Consider the following 17,292-nt stretch of genomic DNA (forward strand, 5'->3'; position numbering starts at 1 on the left):
CCCTCTCAAAGGGAACCCCAACCGCTGGGAGTGGAATTAAGGGGGCCTTTGTAGTGCCACCAGACTTACCACTGACTTGTCAAGTGACACAGGAGCGACAAAACTCCTTGGTGTCCTCAGACATGAGAGGCCAGTGAAAATGAGGGACAATCCTGTCCCAAGTCTTACTTTGGCCAAAGTGTCAGTGTCCTGCAAGGGGAATTGAATGTGCCAGGGAGAGAAGAAAACCTCTTAACTTCTGGGCTATTACCAACCTCCTAGTGGTACCAGGCTTGGGGTCTCTACCTTCAGAATACAGCAGCAGCACAAGAGAACGGCAGGATTGCTGCTCCAAACTCAAGTCTGGCCTGGAAAGGCCCCCTGCCCCAAGAACTCTGCCTAGTCTTGCCCAAGTTCCTCTGGGACAGTTCCTTCACAGGGACTGAGATCATCTCAAGTCAAGTCGAATTTATTATAATATGGAACTCCTACGAAGGCCCACTAAATTACACACTACAGATAAAACAAGAAATGCATTTCATTCCATAAATAGTTCTTCCTTTGTACGAGGCTTCCTCCTTAAAATCTATTATCAAACATACTATACGAGATGCGGGGAAGATATAAAACAACAAAGTACAAAATACAAGGAGCAAAATAGAACAGACCATTCCTAAAAAGCAAGCGAAAAAATAATAGGATGCATATACAACCAAATAAACAATAATCAAAATATTACAACATAAGAAATAACATTAAAATTACCTAATAAAAATCGATAAATCCCATGACAAACCATTTCATTTGGTGGGGACAAGACAAATAAACAGGCCTCATAGGCGGAATGAACGTTGAATTTGATGTACGAAAGTCTTTAAAAAAATTGCCTAGCGTTTTGCAAATCCGTACACACAAATAACACATGATTAAAATCTTGAACTTGTAGACATCAAATTTCACAAATTCTCTCCTCTTTCGGTATTTTATCCCAAAGGCCGATATTTTCTCTTAAGGGCAACAAATGTAGTCTCCAAGTTAAATAGGGCTCTGGTTTGTTCCCCAATGCACTCCCACAAATCATCACATTGGGCTACTTGGGCTAACCTAAAGCAATATCTCTGGCCAGACTAATGGAAGTCATAGACTTCTTTATAAACAGCTTCAAACAGACTTTGTCATGGGGGAGTCAGTGTTCCAGCTAAGCCCAAATGAATCGTTTGCTCGTTCAAAGGACCAAAAAAATGTTGATTGTTCTTTCATCTTAGCAAAAATGTCAACTCTCAAGGCAGCCCTAAGTGTACTCTCTTCCCCCCAAAGGAGGGAATTACCCCACTTCAAGACCGCTGCCAAAGATAAAATATGTGAGGAGAGTATGCCATATTCAAGACGTACAGCGTGGGGGGCGGCCAGAGAGTTTAAGTTACAAATTTGGCACAGTATTCGACCTTCGGCCATATCGAAGGGACACCAGTGGTTTATATCCAGGACCTCAGCAGCATAGTACAGGGAAGGGGGAATTTTAACTCTGAATACTGACAAAACATGGCCAAAGTGGCGTCTCCCGCAGATTCTGTAGAATCTGTTCAGTGTGCTTGCCTGGGAACAGCACTCCTCACACAGAGTTTAATATGCTCTATATCTCACCCGGTTTTATAATCTGTCTGAAGTTGGATGGTAAAGTTTTCAGACCCTTTTTGTACTAAGGGACTACAACACTCCCCTTCCAAGAAAGGGGAATCTTCCCAGTTCGAAAGCAATAATTAAACAGCGTGTCAAGAAAAGCTCCCCAGGCAACGGCCTCCTTTTTGATTAACACAAATGGAATTCCGTCCGGACCTTGCGTGCCAGATGTTTTGGTGTTTTTTATAAACCCCACTAATTCCTCCCCTGAAGGGAAACCAAATTCCCAAAAAGAGGACTCATCCACTCCTTTCATCACAGGAACGACTGGACTGTTGTTCTTACATAATAGGAAGATATAATCCACCCAGTCCTTCTCTGGGATCAGAATAGGTAGAGCCTTCTGCCTTGAGTCTCAATATTCCGCTATCAGGCGCCTGTACTTTCTAGAGTCTTTGCCCCTTGCAGCTTCTTTTAAGCCAATCCACTTAAAATCATAATCCCTTCTCCTTTCAGTGAGTTTACACCAACTTCTTACTCGTTTAACCCCTTCGATGCGAGTGACGGAGCGGTTCCGTCATGTGTGTCGGTCGTGCTGTACGCATGACGGAACCGCTCCGTCACGGTCCCGCCCGCGCAACGTACCTTCAGCACGGCGCGGTAATCCGCGCCGCGCTGAAGGGGTTAAGGTGATTAATTTTCTGCTGATGACCCATAGAGAACTGTAAATGCTGTTTTCGAACTAATTGATTAGTTTCCTAATTTAGTATTTTCAATGAAAATGTGCCCTGTTTAGGCAAGCGAGAGCAAGAGCTTGAATGACGAATCTCTTCCATTTGGGCCTCAAAACACTGAATGGTGTTATCAGGAACACACCCCGACTGCTCTACCTTAGCCCTCTTAATTATCAAACTTACCTCGCCCATATTTTGGGATGTCCAAAGGGAAAGTCTGTTTACTTTATTAAAAACGTCCATACGGAGTTCCCCAGATCCAATGCAGGTAAATCAAAAGCCGCTGTCATGCCCACTACACTATGGTCGCTCAATGCCGATGGGAGAACAGATAAATGTTTACAAGCCCCGAACATTGGATAAGAGACAACAACATAATCAAAGAGACTCTGAGTAAGGGGGGAATGAAACGTAAATTGAGCTGCTTTATCTGCAGGCACTCTCCCATTTAAAATAATCAGATCTACTTCTGAGGGTCTCGAGCAAGGAAAACCCTAGTTTATCGGTTTTTATATTTTTACAGTAATAAAATCTCGGGTATATGCCAGGTTTCCTTTTTATTAGGGTTGGGTTAGATCTCAGAGGAAGAGTTAGAGACATTCTTCCCTAATAGCTAATTCATGAACGAATGAGAAAAGTACACTCAGCAGGTGGTTATAGTGTCTCCCAGTAGGAATATACAAATTTGCCAAGAGGAAGAAAGAGGAACTACCATTGTCTCCCGAGCACTCCAATGTCAAGCAAATGCAAAGATTTGAGAGATGACAAAATACCATTGGATTCCAATTAATCAAATTCTTAAGGAGAAAAGTCACCATTTCCCCCCACTAGTGTGTCCCCTTTCAGAGCGCTTAGCATAACTGGAAGACATAAAATAACCATCACAGTCAAACTCTTTACAAGACCAAGTTTCTTTTAAACACATATCTAAAAGAGACTATTAGTTACGGATTCCTTACCTTAGAATTCCCCCCAGGCGTCACACTGGATCTGGAGAACCTTTTGTTCAGCAGTACCCCTGCACGTTGGCAAGTGGTGTTGGTCGACTACACGTTCGCCATTGGCGTTGTGATCATCGGAATGACGTTGTGGTATCTACTTAGACACTGCCCCTGCGCGCTGACGTCAGTTCTTTTTTTTTCGCGCAAGCCAGCGCAGATCCGTAGAGAGAGGCACTATAATCATTTTTTGACTGTCTTTTTTCGACTTTTTATCGACTTCTTTTTCGAATGGTTGTTCGACTCCTGGTGCATAGGGATGTCACATCAGCATACCAGCTTCAAGCCTTGTGGCTTCTGCCACAAGCTGATGTCAGTGACAGATCTGCATCAAGTGTGCCTCTGGTGTCTGGAGCATGACCACGACCCGAAGTTGTGCTTCGACTGTCAGGCCATAGCCCGAAGTCTTTGTGGGAGTGGTCCCGAAAGCTTCTGGAGGCCCGGCAGTTGGCTCCGTGCCGCTCGAGGTCCTGGTCGAGAGGGAGGTCGTGGGACCTGTCGCGGAGCCATCACCATCACTCATCATTGAAGTCTTCGGGTAAGTCGAAGCACAAAAAGAAGGTAAGGAAACACCGTCACTTTACGTTCTCCGTATCCGTCAGCCGACGTGACGTGGGATGCAGAAGGTAGTCATCCGGCTCCACCCACAGAGCCTGTTGGGTCAGCTCCGAGCCTCCCTCCCATTCCGGGAGCCAGAGCACCCCTGCCAAACTTTGTAGCTTTTACGAAGCCCTCCACTCCATCTTTGGGCAGCCCAACTCCTCCAGCGCGCTTTTGGCCAGCCGCCTTGGCTGGGGACTCTTGAAATCACAGCACGGCAGCAGACCTACCATCTCCTGCATAATAACTATGTATAAGGGTCATTCCTTCCATCATTCCAGTCTGACATGACACAGCAAGGTATATCCTCAGGGGTTACCACTATGAGTATATATACATCATCTCTTGCTGAGATAGTCAGAGGAGAAAAGGACTTCTATGCTGACACACTGACACGAGACGCTGCGGCTCCTGTACGCAGACACTCCAGCTCGCAGTGGTCTGACATCCCTTGCGCGGTGTCCCTCTCCAGACCAAGACGGGGTCCCACAGTCTCTCACTTCAGGTAATGGGGTTGACTTTATCCGAGAGGGATCTTGGCTTTACACCCACATACATGCAAGGTACATTCAGGTACATCTAGTTAGGGACACATTGTAGGAGTACACATCTTATTACTTTCATGTATTTTATATTCTTGCCTGTATTCATTGTTTTAGCACGATGGTAGAAATCTACCATCCTTTTACTCTGTTAGTGCTTATTATCATTTATATCTGTCACTGTCTAATGGTTGTTTCAGCACACCTATTTTACACTAGAATGACCCTGGTTCAATAAATGCTTACTGAGAAACGTCCCCACCATTTATTCTGTGCATCTCTCTGCGACCAAGTGAGCATAAGTGACTGAGCGAAACGTAGTACACTGTTTCCACGATCCCGGATAGGACAGGGTTGTCATGTTTGATAGTTGCCAAGAACTATTCTCTCCTTGGTAAGAGGAGTTTCTAGTGGCACTGTGAGCTAGCTAGTATACAGGCTAACATATTCAGTAGGAGTGTCTAGAATCAGTCTAACTCCATTCCTACAGTATATGTTGTCTAAACACGCACATCCTATATAGGTTTTTAGGAACTACACGACATGGTGCCGCCAATGTTGGTTGGGCACTTATTTAACAGTAAAATCTGAGTAGTTTAGTCGTGCTTTTCTCAGAGTCCCCTACTCACATTTCCCCAGAGACTTCTAGAGAGGGAAGGGCACTATCTGCCACAGCTGAGTAGGCTAAATTCCTGTTTATTGGCTGTAGGTTTATCAAGCTTGAAGGACAAACAGTCCCTATTGTGCGTAAAACCTTATCTCAGTTTCCTTGAAACTCTTCCTTGAAATTCTTTATCGAAAATGACAGAAGACAACGCTGTGCCAGTACAACGTGTTTTAGTACAGGAAGAAGAAGAGGAAATTAACATTTCAGAAAATGTTAGAAATACCCTTACTCAAAAGCTAACAGACTACGGAGTCACAGCTAACGGTGGGAGAGTAACATTTATGATTGAGGCTCACAAGTCATATAGAACAGAGGTATTCTATTCATGGGTTAAATTCCCACCAGCAGATGCACAATCAAATACATTTCATTCTTACACGGAAGATGAAACACCAGAAGAATACAGTACATATGAGGACAAAGAAGCCCACAATTTTGACTTACAAGGTACTATTGACGTTCAGTTCAGAAGCGTGAATGCTGAACTATTGACTTGGATTTGGACAATATCCATTTCCCCCACACTCATTTTTCCTAGGTCCTGACAAAAGCTCCCCGACCCTTTCGTGCACACAAAGGGGCTGAAACATGTTGACCAATCACCTGGACTAATAAGTGCAGTGGACTCATTATATGTCCAACTATGCACTAGCACTGTTTTTATTCTTTTCCCATGCCCTAAACAGAATAAAAAGAAAGTTTAGACGAGATGAGGAACATTTTCAAAAATATTTTCTCACTCTACACGAGCACCCTCACAATCTTTTGATTTCTGATCACTACTGTAATAACCAGTGGATCCCTCCAGGCGGAGGAAGCATGAAAGAAACCCAATGATGATGCTGTCACATTTTTAAACTCAGCCGGAGAACCAAGATATACTGCCCATCGATCTGTCAACGGGAATGAGGATTTGTTTATAGCAATGATGGACAGAACCATATGAACCCTGGTAGCAGGTACTAGTGATCCATTCCCCTTTGATCTCAGTATGTAACTGCATTTGACATATAAATGCCAATAAAAAATAAAATAAAAAATGTTTCTAAATCATTGTCCAACAGACAATCTACAGGTAGGTATGGAGATACTACAACTCTCTTAGGTCCAGTTACCCCTCCCCAGCTGAGATTCACAACTGCCAAGGAATGATCAGTTCTGACATTGCTAGATTTGGTTACTTTCTACATTTGTCCAAATATGATTTGCTCAGGGGGCACAAGTTTCTCTGTCACCATTGTGACTCTGGCCCCTGTGTCCCTGAAAGCTGTTGCTTCCTTTCCATTGATTAAAGGCTGTTGCCTGTACTTTCCCGAGTTAGTGGGACTTACTAGCAAGGTGGCAAGATCAATGCCACCATCACTGTCAGAACTGGTAAAATTCCATTGGGTTCCTCAGGAGCAGTACCCTGAAGAAGCCCACCTTCCAGCAGCCTTGACTCAAGCTTAACTACACTGAATATCAAAGTGGCTAGATGGGGGGGAAGGGAATTACGGAGGGTAATGCGGGGAGGGAGACCTGGAACGAGACGTTGTCCTTGATTAGCTTTCCTTACGTGCTTAGTAAACTCTTTGACTATATTTAACATGGGTTAAACAATGACAACATACCTGTAAAAGAAAAGCTGGCTATGCATAGAACAGTCGTTGTGTACGTCTTCTCAGGCTTCACTGGCAATTTCTGTTCTTATAATTCTCAAGGATACATTGTTATGGCTAAACACCCAGGTTTCAAAACGAAGCACACATTCATATAAAGAGCCACTTGGCTTTAGAAACAATGGGGCAGATTTATGACGACTGGCGCATCCCTGCATATCAGCAGGGATGCGCCAGTTATTATGCGCCACAGCTGCGCCACCATGGATGCGCCGCATTTATAATGCGGCGCACCATGGGGCAAAAACGGCACAGATGCGTGACGCATCTGTGCCGAAAAGTGGCGCATTGCTGGAGTCGCGTCGCAAGCGCGACGCAGCTCCAGCAATGATCTGGGGGGCCCTATCTCTACAATGCTGCGTCAATCCTTACGCCTGCTTCAAGCAGGCGCAGGGTTTTGACGCAGCATGGGCCTAAAAGTGACTGAGTGAAATCTTGTAAATTTCACTCAGCCACTTTTAGGAGGCGTTCCTGCGCCGGAACGCCCCCACCTGCCCTGGAACGCCTACATGTGGCGCAGGGCTTTACAACGTGACGCATCTGGGAGATGCGTCACGTTTGTAAATACCCCGCACCATGGCGCAGGATTTGCGCCGCTGCTGCGTCACAAAAGTGACGCAACGGCGGCGTAAATGAGGCGCAAGTAAAACATAAATCTGCCCCAATGTTTCCGTCATGATGTGCTTCAACCACTGTTAAATATCACAGTGGTACTTCCAACAACCTTTTTGCAATACGCATTACATATGCTAATGAGGCAGATTAATATACAAATGTCCAAGGGAGCGCTTCAGCGCTATATATCAGAGTTCAAATATGCAAATGTCCAGGAAGCGCATCAGCGCATCAGCGCAATGCACTGAGTCCAAATATGCAAATGTTCAAAGAGCGCTTCACCGCAATGTGACACAATGTCAAAGACATCAGGTATGCAAATCCCCCCAAGTGCGCATCAGCACGATGTGCGCAAAATGCCAGAGTCATCAAAATGTAAATGCCCAAAGAGCGCTTCAGCGCGATGTACAAAGTGCCAAAATTACTAAACATGTAAATGAACAAAGAGCGCTTCAGCACTATGTACAAAGTGCCAAAATGACCAAACATGTAAATGTTCAAATAGAGCTTTAGCGCGATATGCAACTTTCTTTAAAAATGCAAAATAACAAAAACAGCAAATAACAAAAACAGCACGTAGTGCCTTTCACGATGCTGTTGGCTAAGAAAGGAACAATCCTACCTGATTGTAGCTGAGAGATGATCTACAACCAGGGAAAAGAAAACAGAAGTCTCCTTGCTGCAACCAGAATCTTCTTTCAGCAACCAGAGAACAGAAACAGCTGCTGCTCAGGCTCAGGGTTCTCAATAACCAGCAATGAGAACAGGGTGTGGCCCCTATTTAAAGGGCTCAAGAAGAAGCTTCCAGATTCCAGCTCACAGGTAAACTACTGGAGCTGAGAAGGGGCAATAGGCCTTGATAGCATCATAGTCTGCAACATGAATTGGCACAGAAAAATGGCAAGGTGACAACAGACATTGGTAAAAACAATAGTAGATAATAAACAGGTGCCAGACAAGGTGCACCAGGAAACTGACATGGCAGATTAATGACAATCACAGACTAGAACAGCCTGAGTTGGAGTTCTGACTAGGCTAGAACCCACCTCAGAACCCAAGGTTAACCCAACTAATCACTTGGTTGCTATACTACCACTTGTACTGGTGCTAGGACGCACAGTTGCCTTAGGGCCAGTGGTAGTAGTTTCCTTGGTCTTTGGACAATCAGCATCTCTTGTCCAATGGGTCTTTACTTTACATAAATACCACCAAGTTTTCTTTTTACCCTTGTAGGAGTGTTGGGACTCACCCCAGATGCAGGTTTTTGTGGACCTTCAGAAGACTCCTTTTTGTCTTTGCCATTCACCCCACCCTTCTCCTGGTCACCTCCACCACCATGGTTTTTCTGCTTAATTCTGGTGTGTACCCATTTGTCTGCCTTCTTTCCCAATTCTTGGGGAGAGGTCAGATCAGAGTCCACCAGGTGCAAAAGTTGTTTCTGACAGCTATTAAGGATGTGCTCCCTCATTAACAAATTGTACAATCCATCATAGTCCTGCACCTTGCTTCCATGAAGCCAGACTTCCAGGGCCTTAATAACACTATCAATGAAATCTACCCAGTCCTGAGTGCACTCTTCAGGACTGAATAATTGTCAGCATCTTCTTCTCTAACAATGAGGAGCTTATCTCTACCTTTGTTAGCAAAGGAGAGCCACAGGATAGCTGGCCACTGCCCTTGAGGGAACTTCTGAACTTTACGGGCCCTCTCCAAAGCAGTGATCCATTTATGGATGTCACACCCTTTTGGTAAGGAGGGACTATCCTCCTCAGGTTCCTATTGTCGAAGGGTGGTTCCCTGATTCTAGGGACTCTATTGCTGCCACCATGGGTCTCTAGTCCCAATAATTTTCTAGCTTTCTGCACTTCCACGCCCAAGCTTTTATCTAACTTTCTCAAGTTTGATCATTTGGTACTCCCTTTCCAATGAGTTCTCCGTCTTGCTAGATATGGAGGTCCCTATAAAGTGTCTGAAGCACTGGACTCAACAGAAGGAAATTGAGACATCCTTTGCCTACTCTGAACCCTACCAGGAGGAATAAAGGGGACACACTCTGTGTCTTCTGCAATATTCTATGGGGGATCTGAGTTTGCCAATGTGGAGTCATTAGACTCCTCTTGGCCACACTCTGAATTGGGGTCACTGGGGGAATCGCTTGTGCCCCTCTCCAGGAGCATCCCCACCCACATGGTCCTGTTCTTCTGCCCCACCAGGATTCTTGTCATTCTAATGAAGTAGATCTAAGAGCAGCTTAGTAGTAGGGTTGTTACCTGCCATTATTCTAGGTGCAGTGTGGTGTTGCACCTACCTACCCCAGCGTAAACTAAACTTCCTAAGATTGGAGAAAGTGTTGTGCTAGACCCTTAACAACTAATCTAACAGTTCAGTAGAACTTACTTAGTCTAGAAAGTATTATATGTGCCTAACGTTAGTGATGGTTTTGCAATTAATCCACACCTGAATTAGCTGGTAAAATAATGCAGGCTTGAATCCCAACCGCTGCACACCAATATGAGAGGCTGGCTTAGTATATGGTGCTCACTTATGTAAGTGTAGCACCCTACATTAATCCAGACAGCCCTTATGGTGATTTTAGTGGTCTTAGACAACCTTTAGAAAGCTCTCTAAGTTGTAGCTGTGGAGAGCAGCTTTCAGATTTAGTACAGAAGGAGTGTAAATCAGCTTGATTTACCAGTACTTAATCTTATGGTATAGGTTAAGTGAAAAAGAACCACACAGTGAAGCTTAAAAAATATGTATTATGTATTAACACTCACTAACACAATTGTTATCTGTTACCGGGAGATATAAACACAATACACACAAAACTTTGTCAATAGAATACGTAAGTAGCACACAATACACAGTGGTCTCCAGGGGGAGACCAAACCATATACTAAAATAGTGGGAATGCGAACCACAACTTAAGTCAAGGATGGATACAGAAGACGTAGTAGAGTCGGGGACCCAAGGAACCACCGTGGTGAGTATATAGGAACCCCATGGAGGTCATGTGCAGATTGGGAACACAACCGCTTCCTCAATGGAAATCATTGGGTAAGTCGTGGTTGCACTTTTAAAGAAAAAGGACCCTTTCGAGCGGACCCTGAAGAAACACGGTGGAAGATGGATGGTTGGAGAGTCAGTCTGCCCATGGATTCCCCAGGAACCAGGATACCTACACCAGGGCAGCCGGGTGCATAGGTGTGAGGTGATGTTGGACACCAACATAGACCACAATGGAGGACTTCAGAAAAGATGCAGCTGCCGAAGAAGGTGTAAGTGCCCAGTGGAACCCAAAGGTGGATTCGGGATGAGAGGTACATGCAAGCATAAAGGAAAGAGTCTTTGCCACTCAGGAGTGACCAGGAGGGACGGAAGATAAATGCCCACCGATGTCGGGGATGCAGGAGAGTTGACGGTGCCCTTGAAGTTGCAGCTGTGCAGACCAGGCAATGCTGTAGAAGACTGGGAGGCATTCATGAGCTGTTCCACATTGGATGTCGAGAGCCGAGGGGTCAGTGTTCGGCAGGGGCACCAACAATCCTTGGCAGCCGCCAACAACGTTGTTGTCGAAAAATAATCAGTATCGGCAACAGCAAGGTCCAAGTGACTTACCACAAGCAGGTAAGTCAGAGCATGTCCCAAGCAAGTGGGGGAGCCCACTGTAGCCAAAGAAGACCCTCAAGAGGACCCACAGGCTGCAGTCACAGAAGCCGCAAGAGGACCTCGAGCAGCTCGCCAAAGGATGAAGGCCCACAGTGCAAAGGATGCAGTGCAGGCAAAGATCTTGGCTGCAGGAGATGCTTGAGGCTGGAGCTTCTTGGAGCCTGTAGATCTCTGGAGGAGAGAGTCAACAAGCCTTGGCAACAGCAAGTCGACGCGGTGCACAGGGGCACTGCTCCAGCGGTTCCAACGAGGGATACTGACCTCCATCTTGCTAGGAAGACAGTGCAGGCCTCTAGGAAGTTGCTGAACCACCACCTGTGTTGATGAATCTTTCTGAGTCTGTAGGAGCTCAGGAACAGAAGACCGGTCAGCTTCATTGCGGTGCCTGCAGATGCAGGGAAATGACCCCTTCACTCGAAGGGAGATTCCTTGGGTGTATTGGATGTCCACAGGCCTTGTGAAGAATATGTATGGAGCACAGGCTCAGATGTTGCAGCAGACTTGCATGACGACGAGACCAGGAGCAGAAGGAGTCTTCCCAGTTGCAGTCTCAGTTCCCAAAGCGAAGTCCTTCGATGTCCAGAGTGTCCAGACAGTCGAAAAGAAGTGGTATTGGATCTGAATCTTGTGCCATGACGAATCTAGGGACCCACCCACAGATAAGCCCTTAAGTACCCTAAGGAAAGGGTTGGAACTATTCAGGGGTCCCATGCAGAGGAGGGGCTGGATAGTGGGGAGGATACTCCCATGTCCTTTGTCCAGATTTGCGCCAGAGTGGTAGACTACGGCTCCCTGAACTGGTTTGAACTAGAGTATGCAAGGTGGGCACCAAATGTGCCCTTCAAGCATTCTTAGTGGTGCTGGCAAGCGCCCCGACCCTGTCCCAATACACTGAGTCCTGTCTGGAAGGTGGTCACACCTCCCTGTAACAGGATATCTATTGTCCTGCCTTCCCCTGCTCGAGCTTGGCTCAGCAGCAGGAGTGCAGAATGGAGTCTCTGGTCGGCAACAGCCATAGTTTTCTATCTGGGTCTAGAAGACTGGTACCGGGAGCACTGAGGATGCCCCGGAGAAGCTTTACAGAGCATGGAATCATACCCCCACACCGTAACTCCCACACCATTTACGGTGTAGGGGTATGATTCCAACATGTTTGATACCAAACACAACAGAGTTCGTTATAGTCAGTTTAGAGATAGACATTGCATAATGATGCATGGCCACTCTATGTATCTTAATGACAGGTGCACTTACAACCGGGGAGAATGGACTCCAAAGGTTGTAGGGGTGCCTTGCTCATGCAGGGGCATCCTCACACATAGAACTGAGCACCCTGACTTCAGGATTGAAAGGCCTACCTAGCGGTGACTTATAGGGTTTAAGTACAGTGACCTCAGATATAAGGAAACTTATATATGTTGTAAGTGGTGCTAGCACCAGCTTACACAGGCTGCAATGGCAGGCCTGTAGTCACAATTTGAGTGGTCTCTCATGGGTGGTATAAAGCATGCTTCATCCCATGGGAGACCCCTGGTGTACCAATGCCCTGGGTACCATAGTACCATATACTTGGGACCTACAAGGTTACACACATAGACAATCTGGAGTGTACCTAAGTACTCACGATGTCCAATTTAGGAAAGAAGCACAGAGACAGGGGTCCCGATTAGCAGGATACTAGTCAGACTAGTCAGCAAAACATAATGACACCAGCAAAAGTGGGGGTGACCATGGAAGCAAATCCAACTTTCCTACACCAGCTTAACAATTCAGGTTCTTGGCAAAAGTGCATGCAGAACAATATGATAAATGAATATGTGTATAGCAGTCACAGAATATCATGTCATATAACACACAACACTATACTGATACATTGCAGTGCTGGTTGCACGGGATAGGAGAGGGCTGTTTAATGGGGAAACCGTGACTTCTAGGTCCTGACCTGTGTGCGCTCTAGGAGGGTCAGTGACTATGGTGTGAAGGGACTGTTGGGAATCATGGTAAAATCAGTTTTCTGAGCTCTTCTCTTTGACCCCTGGTAAAACTAGCTGGTGTACCCATGATGCAGACACTTGTGAAAGCCTGCCTGTCAATAATAAAATATACAGGTAGTTTGATAAGGTAATAATAAGGTAATAATGAACTTTATTCGATATGTAAAAACAATATCTTAAAAGTACATATACATAAATATATAAAAAAATTCATTAAAATGGTTAAAAGAATATAACGGATAAAGTTTCAATTATTTTTCAGCTATCACAAAATCAATTAAAATGCAGGTACACGACAGGACGTTAAGACATATATCAACTAAGTCTGCATTGATGCCCTCAATTTCACAGTCATTTTCAGATAAGATGAGACGGCAGCCAAGGCTAAAGGGGTTTCCAGGGATTTTAATTTATGGTAAGCTGCTCTGCATGAATGTAGTCCCCATGATTTAAGCAGAGGTTTCAAAAAGATAGCCCTTGGCAGTTGGTAGAATCTGCAGAATAGGATGCAGTGAATATTAGATTGCTTTGACGAATCGTCACAGGGGCATTTCTCCAAAACACTAGACCAGCAATTTGGGTTGGGGAATGTTAAAAATCTGAAAAGAGTGTCAGTGCGGAAACGAGTCAGGAGCATACGAATAAAGGGCGATGGTTCTAAAAGTAAATATTGCTGAATCCCATTTGTAATAGTCAATTGTTGATAGTCGGCGATGGTGCTCTTTTGTTTTTCTGAGGACCACCGACAGCTACTCAGGTGATTTAAGACAAGACGTTTTAAAGTAACTCTTGCTATATTATTTAGAGTTGTGGGATCAGAAAAAAATTCAGGGTGCCCTAGATCCGAAAACAAGTTCTTTACGTAATTCAGCCATTTAATGTTCTTGACCTCGTTCAATTTGAGACAATCTGTGATAATTTCTCTGTTAAAAGGTGTCTCTTGGTTGGTCCAAACTTTATGCCATAGGGTAATGGGGGCAGAATTGATTGTGTCCGCGATATATGTAAGACCTAGTTCAGTATGTGCCAGGTAAGTAGATGTACCACGTGGGACAGCCAGGAGGTAACGCAAGAAGGCGTTCTCAAGGCGTTGAATTTGGTCAACAGGTTCGATCCCCCAGATCCCGGATCCATAAGTGCCGGCTGAAATGCACTTGGCCCGGTAGATCTGTAGTAAGGGGTTTATCGGGCGGCCCCCAAGTTTCTTAGAAAAGTTGGTCAGTGCACCGATAACTTTAGAGAGTGCTAAGCCTCTGGCTTGTGCAGCAGCCCGCCAGGTGCCCCTTTTGTTAAAAATAATACCCAGGTAAGGGAATCTATCGGTGCTGTCCAGTTTTCTGCCATTCTAAAAGATAGAACATTGTTTTTTCCCAATCCCCAAGCCACAAGACATGGTGAATGTTTTGGAGGCATTAACGTTTAGGCCTCTCCTTGACATGAAAACAGTGAATTCCTCAACTGCCCTTTGTAACCCCATACGGGTCTGGGACATAATTGCTGCATCGTCCGCATAGAGGAGGATGGGTATGGGTTTGCCATTTATAGTAGGGTAGTCGAGGAAAGATCTGTTTAGGTAGTGGCCTACAGAGTTGATGTAGAGGGTGAAGAGTAGGGGAGCTAATATGCATCCCTGTCTGACACCTCGCCTGATGTAAAACCTATCAGAGCATTCTCCACTTCTACCATATCTGACGCAGGCTGATGCTCCCTTGTAAAGCTCTTTGATAAATGCGAGAATGGGGGGGTCTAAACCTATCTCTGCAAGAGATTCCCATAGCAGCTCGTGATCGACGCAATCGAATGCGGAGCTAAAGTCTACAAAGGTTATAAAAAGGTTTCCTTTTTTAGCCTGGGTGTATTTGGCTATTATAAGAGTCAGATTCAGACCTTGCTCTGTAGTGCCTTTGCCATGTCTAAAGCCATATTGAAGATTAGAGATAATGTCTTGGTCATTTATCCAGTCATGTATTCTATTTAGAATGATTCGCCCAGCTACCTTCATGAGGGAGTCTAGCAGAGAAATTGGGCGATAATTGACGGGATTATCCCTGTCGCCTTTTTTAAAAATCGGGACTACAATCACCTCGGGCCAGGTGCCCATAGGTCTGGCTGTGATTTAAAAACGTCTATAGGTACACAGTCCGGGCCTGGGGCCTTCCCTGAAGGACTTTCTTTTAATGCCACAAGTACCTCGGCGTGGTCAAAAGAGATATTCAAGGGAAAAAGGGTGGAAATGTTTAGGTCTGGCAGGGAATTAGAGTTGCTTTCCCGCGCGCTCAGTTGGTCTGCCGGATCAGAAGGATTATATAAGGTACTAAAATGTTTAACCCAAGTTTCGGCAGTTATGGCTGAGTCCAAGTTTGGGGGCTGGGAAAGTCGGAAAAAAGGTGCATTAACTGCTCTGCAGAAGGCGGTGTTATCCCTTTTACTGGAGGCTTCCAAGAGAGCTTGCCAGGCCTCTGACTTCAACTGGTTTTTCCTAACCTGACGGGCAGTGCGATCATTTTGTCTGGCTTGCTGGACTTCCAGGCGGCTTTTGGGATTAGATTTTAAGGCAACTTTCAAGAGTCGCAGGGCTTTGGAACAGGTCCTGTCAAACCAGCCATGGCTGCATGAGGAGGAATTCCTTGGGGCGCGTGCAAGCAATCTTTTAATTTCCGACAAGATTGTGGAGAAAGAATGACCTATTGCCTGAGGATTTTCTGTGATTGACAGGCATATTTGAATGTGGTCATATGTATTCTTAACCAAAGAGTTAAGGAAAATGGGGGGGGCTACTTTGTCCCATTTTAGGTAGAGCCCCGTAGTGGTTCCCGTCCTCAGTGGTGGAGTGTAGGGGGAATTCTTCCTAGCCTTGTGCTTGGCGTGCGAGGTTAGTTTTAAAATCATCCCGATAGGGTAGTGATCACTGATGGCAGTGTCAAGGGTCTCCCAGTTAAGTATGGACCCTGAATACCTGGAAGATATTAGAATATAATCAATTTTAGTGTGACAGCCTCGCCCATTATAAGTAGGTTTAAAGCACTTAGATGGGAGACATAATTCGTTGGCATAAGATAGGTGGAAGTGAGATGTTAAACCATTTAAGAGGTCTCCTAGTTTAGTGTGCCGAAAATCGGTAGAAGGGTCATCGGTATCAGTAACCATTCCACAGGTACCTTTGATACTCTGTGGGCACAAGGGGCAGTTGAAATCACCCAACCAAATGATTAGCATGTCAGATTTAGTTTGGTTCTCTATGTTTATTAAATCGGCCTTTAGCCCATTAAGAACCAGGTCCTGGTAAGAACTTGGGATATAATTATAGAAGTTGACCAGGATGGTGTTTCTGAAAATTCCACCAGTTAAGCTAATGATCTGGTAATTTAGAGTCCCTGTAACATGAACTGGTTTTAGTCGGCTTTCTACGGAAATGTAGATGGAAAGTCCCCCCTTATTTCTCCCATGAGGACTGGGGGAAGCTGGAGTGTGGAAAGTCTGATACCCTAGGAGATGAATCTCTGTGATGGTCCAAGTTTCCTGTAAACAGATGATGCTGTATCGGGAAACAATTTGAGCCCATGCGGGGTTGGTCAGTTTGTCAAGGAGACCTGCCACGTTCCAAGACAAAAGGCTATCACCCAAAAGGGATTCGTCCGTACAGGTGTTACCAATCATGGGATCTATTGGGATCACAGTGAGTTCCTGAGATTGCATAGGAGTTGAAAGGGAGGGAATATCCCTCATCGAATGTCTAGTCAAGGAAGAATTGGTTGATAAGCAGTCAATTGGGATAATTGGTTCAGAAATTAAAGAATGAAAAACATGGCCATGGGTTGGCTCCCTCACAGTGTTGTCATTGGACAAAATATTTTTCTTAAAATTAAGATAATCGGAATCAAAGGTAATTTGCAAAGGGTTCATATTAGGGGAATTATCAGCCATAACTGCAGAATTAGAAAGTCAATCTTGATCATCCAAACCAGAGAGAGTTGCAAATCTATTGAAAGTGGGTAAAGTGAAATGGTGGGCCTCAGTATTTATCCTCGGTACTAGATGTGATTTTGGGGGGTTTGACAGAAGGGAGCGGGGGTAAAAGTAACTTAGGTCGTACGTTGAAATACCCACGCCCCTACGCGCGGTGTACCAGTCCACTATGTGGGGTGATACCCTGCGATCCCTAAAGTTGATTATAATAATATCTCCCTGAATGTCCTTCGGTCTTGGGCCCAACCAT

The sequence above is a fragment of the Triturus cristatus genome, chromosome 3_1 (genome assembly GCF_964204655.1).
Source record: "Triturus cristatus chromosome 3_1, aTriCri1.1, whole genome shotgun sequence".
NCBI classification, from domain to species: Eukaryota; Metazoa; Chordata; class Amphibia; order Caudata; family Salamandridae; genus Triturus; species Triturus cristatus.